The sequence below is a fragment of the Vulpes vulpes genome, chromosome 14 (genome assembly GCF_048418805.1).
Source record: "Vulpes vulpes isolate BD-2025 chromosome 14, VulVul3, whole genome shotgun sequence".
NCBI classification, from domain to species: domain Eukaryota; kingdom Metazoa; phylum Chordata; class Mammalia; order Carnivora; family Canidae; genus Vulpes; species Vulpes vulpes.
In genome coordinates this window covers 65,706,384-65,716,911 of record NC_132793.1, presented here as the reverse complement: position 1 = coordinate 65,716,911, position 10,528 = coordinate 65,706,384, and positions in this window count along the sequence as shown.

Sequence of the window (10,528 nt, the reverse complement as noted above, 5' to 3'; positions counted from 1 at the left end):
TTATTTATGATAGTCACAGAGAGAGAGAGAGGCAGAGACACAGGCGGAGGGAGAAGCAGGCTCCATGCACCGGGAGCCTGATATGGGATTCGATCCCGGGTCTCCAGGATCGCACCCTGGGCCAAAGGCAGGCGCCAAACCGCTGCGCCACCCAGGGATCCCCATAATCCTCTTTTTGAGTATTTATCTGTGGTTTCGGAATTGAAAATGTAGAAGTGGCCATCCCAACTTCCAATTCAATTAAACTAGTCTTCACTTGATGCCCTGTGGAAGCCCTCCCTTGCCTACTGAGAGCCCCCTATAGCAGTGAAGCCTAAAAGGACTGGAGTAGGATGCAGAATTTTTGTGTGAGGCATAGTTGAATTTGTTTGAGGTATTACTCCCAGTTCTGCCCTTTGCTTACCAGATTCACACATTCTGGCTGTGGAATTTTCAGTACCATAAATGGTTTCAGAACTATGATGGTTCAGAGCACATACCATATCTTAGATTAGCACCCCACTTCATGGAGTGTTGTCTCCAAACTAACATTCAAAAATTTTGTAAGGTCAGATGCCACGGGATAATGGAAGTATATGGTAAAGCCAGTGATTCCATAAACATGAATCCATTTTCTTCACCATAAAAAAATTTCTGGACCAGAAGTTATGTTGTGTTGGGGTGCCTGGATGGTGCAGTCAGTTAAGCATCTGACTCGTAGTCTCGGCTGAGGTCATGATTGTAGGGTTGTGAGATTGAGCTCCACCTTAGGCTATGTGCTCAGTGCAGAGTCTGCTTGGGACTCTTCCTCTCCTTCTGCCTCTCCCATCCTGCGTGCTCTCTCTCTCTCTCCCTTAAATAAGTAAATCTTTAAAAAGTTGCATTGTGTAATACTTCATATAGAGAATATGAGTGTAATTCTGGCAGAAATATGGTGAGCAAATACAAATACAGAATAATCAATTAATAATAATAATAATAATCATTATCCCCAAATAATTGCACTCTCCATTAAAGAAGGAGTTCAGTATAATCAATGGGCCACCGGGAGGCTTGCGGATCTCCAGACAGTATGGAAACTTAAATGATGGTGGTTCAAGCCTAGCTGGGGACAATATCATCCTAAAATGTATTTAGTGTTTTTTTGTTTTTGTTTTTTTGTTTTTGTTTTTTTCTCAGAGCTAGTTCTGGTTTGGGTGTTTTGGGAAGATTTCCTTGGTTTCTTAGGCTAACTTTTGGTTCTTCAGCTCTCCCAGTGATTCTGTGACTTACCCTATATACTACTGTATTGTCTAATTCAGTAGTATTATTTCACGTGTTTATAACTAAGTAGTAAGTAACCTTGAAATAGATGCTTTTATGAAAGGTGGTTATCAATCAACATTCCTCAAATTGAATATTCATAGAATTGTTTACTCCAAAGCACCAAATAGCTAGCTATCTGATAGGTATCTGACTCTTAACATGTCCAAAATATAATTCTTGATTTTTCCACCTTTCCTCCCTGAGTCCTATCTTCATTAGTTTATGATGCTTCAGCCTCCCTGTTTGCTCAGACCTAACATAGTGCTCTTTTCTTCCTTACTTTCTCTCATCATTTATAGACCCACATCCAGCAAGTCCTTCCTTACAGCTTTGCTTTCAAAATTTGATCTGAATCCACATATCACCCTAATTTCCCCTTCATCAGGGCCTTTATCTTCTCTTTTCTGGACCACTGCCTTAGACTTACAACTAATTTCTCTGTTTTCACTCTTTCCCCATATGGTCTATTCAGCACACAGCAGCCACAGTAATGTTTAAAAAATTTAAGTGAGACCATATAATTTCTCTTATGAACTGAATGTGACCCTCCCCCCCCCCACCAAAATTTGTGTTGAAGTTTTAAAATCTTGTATGGCTATATTTGAAGATGGGCCTCTGAGCAGTAGTTAAGGTTAAATGAAGTCCTAAGGATAGGGCCATGATCTGATGTGATTAGTATTTTTATAAAAAGAGATACCATTAACAACAAAATGCCTGGAAAAGAAATAAAACGATTCTATTTAAAATAGCATCAAAAATAATAAAATAATTAGGGAAAAGTTTAACCTATGGGGTGAAGGATCTGTACACTAAAAACCCTTAAGACTTTAATAAAAGAAATTGAAGAGGACACAAACAAATGGAAAGCTATCCTGTGTTCATGGATTGGATATTGTAAAAGTTTCCATACTACCTGAAGCCGTCTATAGATTTAACGCAATCCCTATCAAAATTTCAATGGCATTTTTCACAGAAATGGAAAATTCTAAAATCCCTATGAAACCACAAAAGACCCCAAAAAGCCAAAGCAATCCTGAGAAAGAACAAAGCTAGAGGCATCATACTTTCTCATTCCAAAGTATACTAGAAAGCTATAATAATCAAAACAATACAGTACTATCCAAAAAATAGATGCATAGACCAATGTATCAGGATCAAGAACTCAGAAATAAACCCTTGCATATATAGTCAACAGATATTTTACAGGAGAACCAAGAATACTCAATGGAGAGAAGATAGTGTCTTATATAAGTGTCTGTCTATGGATGATTGGACAAAGAAGATGTGGTATGTGTATGTGCGCATGCACACATACACAGAGACACATGCACTTTGAAATATTATTCAGCCATGAGAAGGAAGGAAATCCTGCCATTTGCAGCAGCATGGATGGACCTTGAGGGCACCATGCTAAGTGAGATAAGCCAGACAAAGAAAGACAAATATTGTATGATCTCATTAATATGTGGAATCTAAAAAAGCTGAATGGATAGAAAGAGTAGAATGGTAGTTGTCAGGGGCTGGGGGTCTGAAAAAAGGGAAGATGTCAGTCAAAGGGTACAAGCTACTAATTAGAAGATAAGTAAACTCTGGGGACCTAATGTATAGCATAGAGGCTATAGTTAACAACACTATTATGTATTTGAAAATTACTATGAGGGTAGATCTTAAATGTTCTCATCACACACATACAAATGGTAATTATATGAACTAATGGGGGTGTTAACCCTATTTTGGTAATAATTTTGCAGTATATAAGTATATCAAATTATGTTGTATACCTTAAAAACTCACACAGTACCATATGTCAATTATATTCTCAAAGCTGGAAAAAGATACCAGAACTTGCTTGCCCTTGCACAGGCTCTCTTGCTCTTTCCCCTTTGCAAGCACAAATTGATGAAATGCTCTGTGACGATGTAGTGAGAAGGTGACTGGCTGCAAGCCAGGAGGAGAATCCTCACCAGAAACTGGCCACATTGGCACCCTGACTTAAAACTTCCAGCCTCAGAACCGAGAAGCTGCATTTCTGTTGTTAAAGCCACACAGTCTATAGTATTTTGCTAAGGAAGCCTGAGCTGACTAATTCAACTCCCCACTTAAACATGTAGAATGAAATCCAGAATTCTCACTAGTATTTAAAAGACCCAACATTATCCTAACTTGCCTGCCAGCAGCTTCTCCCACATTTACTTAGCACCAAGTACCCTGGCTCTTCTCAGTGTTCTGGAAACACATCGTGCACTGTGCATTCCCATTTTAGGGACTGAGCACCTGCTTTCCCTCAGGTTGAGTCGGCTTCCCCAGGCCTTTTCATGGCTCAGCCCTTTGCTTCATTCTGATCTCTGACATCCCCTTGGCACCTCCCACTCCTGCCCCATCACTCTGTCCTCACACAGTTTTCTTCTTCGTAATGCTTTTCCCCGCCTAAAATTGTATATTTGTCATTTTACTTGTTTTTCTTTTTTATTTTTTTATTTTTATTTTTTTATGATAGGCACACAGTGAGAGAGAGAGAGAGAGAGGCAGAGACACAGGCAGAGGGAGAAGCAGGCTCCATGCACCGGGAGCCCGATGTGGGATTTGATCCCGGGTCTCCAGGATCGCGCCCTGGGCCAAAGACAGGCGCCAAACCGCTGCGCCACCCAGGGATCTCTTTACTTGTTTTTCTTAAATATCTTCCCTGTGGGGCACCTGGGTGGCTCAGCTTCTGAGCTGAGCCTTCAGCTCAGGTCATGATCCCAGGATTCTGGGATGGAGCCCCACATTGGGCTCCCTGCTCAGAAAAAAAAAAAAATCTTCCCCACTGATAGATGAACTCTATGTGGGCAAGAATCTAGTATGTCTTGTGTACCATTGTGTTCTAGACACATTCTTATTTAAAATTCTAGTTTTCTAAATATTGGTTTTAAAAAGCCCTGTGCAGTTTGAAAAAAAAAAGTTTAAAGTTTGCACATGAAACACAGGCAAAGTTTTAAAAACTATACACGAAATGAAATAATAGCTTTCTAGGAAGAATCGATAACATTTAAGTTTAAACAATTTGTTAAATATTCAATACTGCTAAGTAACACATACCATGACTTTGCCAGAAATACATAGAAAGGGAAAGCCCTCAGCTTACTATTTATGATAGAAACACCTAAAAAATTCTACTTAATGGACTATAAAAAATAGATGTTTAAATATAGTTGCCTTGACCAGCTTATCCTGTTGTCATAGCTTTAACCCGTTGGCCTCATCCCAGGAATTTTTGTTTCTGTGATGAAGCTACTGTAAAGAAAAGAAATGGTATGCGCCTATGATGCCTTTAGGTTGACAGTATAATTAAGATTAGCAGCTGGAGACAAAACCACTGCTAGAGACTTCTGAACTTTAGTAAATTCTCCCGCCTACACTCCTAGCAGTGATAGCGCAGCTGCTGTGAGCAATGCTGCAAGGCATTTTGCTCACACACACAGTTTAGCCAAGAGTGGGTGGCTTCAAGCTACCAGGAAGACAGGTTTAAATTGGCAACATCATTTTCCTGATTTGACCCCATGACTGAAGCATCTTGCTTTGGGATTTGGGTCAATCAGCACATATTTATCCAGTGCTTACTTTGTGTCCAGAACACTGTTAACTCAGCTGGATAATACAGGCAAAGGCAGAAAGAGGCAAGAGGAAAAAAGGCAAAATGAGAAAAAGTGAGATTTAAGAAGTTCTGTTACACTGAAGAAAGTTTGAGTACTTAGAAGTAGGAGATAAACATATAAGTTTACAGATACATCAGGTAAGGAATCATGTACAGCTGTAATTTTTTAAAAAAGATTTTATTTATTCATGAGAGATACACAGGCAGAGACAAAGGCAGAGGGAGAAACAGGCTCCCCGCCAGGAGCCTGATGCAGGACTTGATCCTAGGACCCTGGGATCACAACCTGAGCCAAAGGCAGACATTCAACCACTGAGCCACCCAGACGCCCCTGTACAGTTATAATCTATTAATTTAAACCAAATGTGTATATCAAATGTATGCTAAATACATTGGGTATATATTTTTTAAAACCTGTTGTTTCCAGTGAGAACTATAGAGATGGCATGGCTGTTTAATGATTAAATTCTGTATATCACCCCTCCACTAAAAGTTCTCATCTTTTCAAAATTAAACAGTTATTTGAAAATGTTTAAGAATTCAAATGTGAGGTACAGTCAAGCATTACCAGGTAGCACCCAGAATTCTAGTGATTCCTAAAATGCACTCCAATGGCAGAGAGAAGGCAGTGTCAAGGCCGACATCAGAGAAGAATCCATCTATCATGGAGAGGATCTCACCTGCTGTCCCAGCTGCTTTCACATGCTTGACTTTCAAGCCTCCTCCTCTAGTCTTGCACCCTTATTTCTGGTCCAGGAGAGCCTAGACCAGGCCATGTGCACATAACTGCAGAAATGCCACAGCCTTGAGTATTTTATGTGTGGAGCAAGTCCTAACTAGGAACCCTTGACATATGAAACCACCATGGTTTCGCACCATAAGATATATCAGTAGAGTGACTTAAGATTAAGTTTTCACATCTTCTGGCCTCTCAGCAGTGACCATGTCTCCCAGAGAATTGGAGTAAACAGATGTTTAACCAGCTGATGACTCATTTTTCTTATCTCAAGACTTTGCCTCTTCACTGAAAGTTACTTTTTTTGGTTCAGAAGTAGGTCCCTTATTCCCCCTGGTAATAATTTGTTTCATGGATTCTGTCCTTAAAAAAAAACCCTACGCTTCAGTATCATCCTTCTTCCCCCAACAAAACAGATTTTATCTCACTACTGTAAAAAATATAAATGAAATACCTTTCCTCAACTCCACCCTCCCTTCATAGCAGGCTACCCTGTTTCTCTACCTCTGCTGTCGTTCCAGAAAAGAATGGGCATCAATCTGCTTGCTTTTCTTTATGTCCCATTTCTCTTCAGTCTGGCTTCTTTCCTTTTAGCTCAGTTTCTCGCATGTCTCTGATAAAACTCATCAAAGACTTTTCCTGTTTCCAAATCCCTTGGTCCTTTGAGTTCTCACCTTACCGAAATTAGCTCTTATGTTTCTGCTGTGAACACTTCCTTCTTCACTGTCACGTTCCCTTGTTGCCAGAACATTTCTGTGACCACTCCTTTATCTTCTTTACGAGTGCCTCCTATTTAAATGTTGGCATTTCTTTTTTTTTTTTTTTATTACTCTACAGTATTTTCCTAGGAGACAGTATGTGTGCAGAACTCCCTAGATCTGTATATCCTTCCCTGCCTTTTATATATGTACGTAGCCTATATTCTTCACCAGATAGCGGTTGCCTCTTCACTATCTCCATCTTGCAGCCCCAGCTCACTCAAGCTCAACATGTCATAAGCAGATATCCTTTCTCCCAAAACTTCATCCTCAGTCTCTTCACCTTATTTTAACAAATATCACTGCTGTTTCTATGCCAAATGGTTTCTTGCCTCTCACTCTGTTTCTTTTTTTAATCTGTTGTCTTCCCTCTGTTGAGATTACACTGCTGTCTTGTCTGCCTAGGAATAATAACCCATCTTCAAATTTGAGAATTGCCTCTGTCAGGAAGCATTACCAGCCGGGCCTAGAAAAAGTAACCACTGACGGCTGCCTCCTAACCCTTAAAGAGATATCTAGGATAGTATGTGTATGTGTAGTACTGCATTGTGAAGGAGAAGCATGTTGCAGGAAGAGGAAAGAGCACGGGGGAAGAAAGCCCTAAGTAAGATAAAGGAACGTGGGGCTTTTGAGTGACCACAAGGGCTCAGTGTGGCTGGAGCAGTAAGTTAGAGGGGCAATGTCATAAAAGACAATTGAAAAAGTTTTAAAAATATTTTATTATTTGAGAGAGAGTGAGAGAACACAAGCAGAAGAAGCAGCAGAGGGAGAGGGAGAAGCAGGACCCCTGCTGAGCAGAAAGCCCAATGTAGGGCTCGATCCCAGGGTCCCCGGGGTCCCCGGGATCATGACCTGAGCTGAAGGCAGATGCTTAACCACCTGAGCCACCCAGGCACCATGAAGAAGTTAAAGTCTTAATCAGGCAGGACCTTGGCTATAGTAAAAATGTTTACATTGTATCCTAACTACCACAGAAAGCCAAGAATTTATGTAAGCCTGGAAGTGGCAAGATCCAGATTAGGTCTTAAAATGATCTTCAGTGTAAATAGATTTTAGGCAAGCAGGATTATTAAAGAGGAAACTAGTTAGAAAGTCACTACAGTAATTCAGCTGAAAAACAATAGTCACTCAGTCTGGGATGGTAATAGGGATGATAGAGAACAGTCCAACATTTTAAACAAATTCTCTCTTACTAGCAGACAAATGAGACTATGTTGCTCGATTAAACTAATAATCTGTTTCAGGATGTTCCATGGTCATTACTGGCTGCATCCTGTGACCATCTGGAGACCAGAATGACCAGCCAAACCTTGTGTCTTTGCACACACAAAAACAACTTTTACAAAATTCACTGGCATGTTCCTGAAAGTTTGCTGTGTTCTTTGAACTCTTCTGACCTTGGGAAAATGCTTTGCCCACAGAAAACTTTTCAGCCAATTGAGTTTGGACTCTTCTTACAGGTCACATGGACTCATGTATTAAAAATACCATTTTGTACATTTCTATTTCCTTTGTTGGTTCAAGATTTTGAACTTCTCTCAGCTAACAAAGAATAAAGTGAGATCAAGGAAGAAAATGAATTTGAGGGACCAAAATACCTGGTCTAACTCTGAATTCAAAGCTTATAGCCTTAGTTGCAAAGATGTTTCATTTATTAAATCAGTTATGCAATGTTCATTCCATAAATATTTATTGAGAACTGATTATGATCTCAGATTCATGCTAGATGTTATGGATGACAAAGCCATTGCCCTCCAAGGAACTCACTATCAGACTATCAAAGACTTTTTGTTAATAATTCACCAATTTCCTGCCCCTTCCCCAATAACTCAATTTTTAAAAAATATGAAAAAGAGAAGTATAGCGTTAGTTACTACTACTGTCTTTATATAATTGAAGCCAAATGAAAAACCCAGACTATTTTTTAATGGTTTTTAAAACCATATACTGTAAATCTGGATAATTGAATTCATCTGAGTTGACTCTTCCTACTGTCCAACCCATATCTGTTAAATAGGTACTGATTTTTCTCTTGTTTCTATAGTGGATCTATGATGATTTCTTGGGTTGCCTGGGTGGCTCAGTCAGTAGGGCATCAGACTTCTGATTTCGTCTCAAGTAATGATCTTGGCTGAGGTCACAATCTCAGGGTCCTGGAATTGAGCCCCACATTGGGCTTTGTGCTCAGCAGGGAGTCTGATCCGGATTCTCTCTCTCTCCCCCTCTCCCCATCCCCCAGGTCTCCCTCTCCCTCTCTTTCTCTCTCTTGAAAATAAATAAATCTTTAAAATAAATAAATGGAAATAAAAATGATTTCCTCTTTCTCTCAAGTAAATAATAAATGAAACCTTTAAAAAATGTATTTTAGGGCAGCTCCCATGGGTGATGCAGTGGTTTAGCGCCGTCTGCAGCCTGGGGTGTGTGATCCTGGAGGCCTGGGATTGAGTCCCACGTCAGGCTCCCTCCATGGAGCCTGCTTCTCCCTCTGCCTGTGTCTCTGCCTCTCTCTCTCTCTCTCTCTCTCTGTCTCTCTATGAACAAATAAATAAAATCTTAAATATATATGTAAACAAATAATAATAATATATATAATATATATATAATATAACAAATAATAATATATATATTTTAAGGGACACCTGGGTGGCTCAGCAGTTGAGCATCTGCAGGTTGTGATCCTGGAGATTCCTGATTGAGTCCTGCATCAGGCTCCCTGCAGGGAGCCTGCCTCTCCCTCTGCCTGTGTCTGTCTCTCTCTCTCTGTCTCTCTCATGAATAAATAAGTAAAAATCTTTTTTAAAATACATAAAAAATAAATATATTTTAAAAGAAATTCTTATTAAGCATGTGGATCTCCAAAATGGGGAAGGAAAACCATCTTATTTCATTGCACTGTTGAGAAGCGGCTTCTCTGGGGTTTTTAGCAATGACTGAGTTTACTCCTTAAAATCAGGTTATTTAATGGCAACCTCATTTGACTTTGAGGGAAGTTACCATTTCTTATTAGCTAAACTACTAGCAAAGTATTTTCTTAATTATTTATAGTAGGTTATAATATCTGAAACACACTTTTAATGGTTATTAAACTAGGTACAAATGAGTAACGTTTTTTATGCCAGTTTTGTATGTGCATCGTCTCTCTTTCTGATTTTAATCGTTAGTGCATCCTGTTTTTTTTTTTTTTTAAGATTTTATTTATTTATTCATGAGAGACACAGAAAGAGAGAGGCAGAGACATAAGCAGAGGGAGAAGCAGGCTCCATGCAGGGAGCCCGATGCGGGACTTGATCCCGGGACTCCAGGGTCATGCCCTGGGCCGAATGCAGGCGCTAAACCACTGAGCCACCCAGGGATCCACTTGTCTCTGTTTCTGATTTTAATGGTAACTGTGAAATTTCGAGTAGAATCCTGAAAACGTTCAGTCCTTGGATCTACTGTACCAATCAATTCATTAGTTTATTCAGCAAAGATTCATTATCTGTCATGTGCCAATCAGAGATAGACACTTGCCTTCATAGGCCTCCACATTGCAGTGGACGAATATAGATAGTATAAGAACAGTGAGAAAGGTATATAGTGTGATATATAGAGTACATGGAGAAAAAATAATCCAAGAAAGGCAATGTGGCATATTGATTAATAACAAAATGTTAGTTCCGAGAATAGGATATCATAATGCTTCACATATTTGAATATACATATGTTTATTACTTGTAAATAATTATAAGTAGGATGCCCTATAGATTCATATAATCAAAATAACTGGTTCTATATTTTGTACATCATTAAGTTACATATCGAAGGTGAGCTATAATAACAATGAGTTTTTCTTTGTAAAGTTCACTGTGGAACTCAATTGGGTCAAATTAAAACATCTTAGAACTTTGTTTCCTTTGCTCTGAAGTAGAAACTGGCTTAAATTGGCTGTACAAAGCAAATATAATTATTATATAAATGACATAATAAACTGGTCCCTTCCTATGTATGTGCATTTACTTTCCAGAGTACACCAACTTAAACACTACATTTGAAAGTCTTTTAAGCCTTCCTGTCAAGTTTGGCTGAGGTTCTAGGGAAGACTCTTTTTGTTTCAAATTGGAATAACCTGGAGCAGAC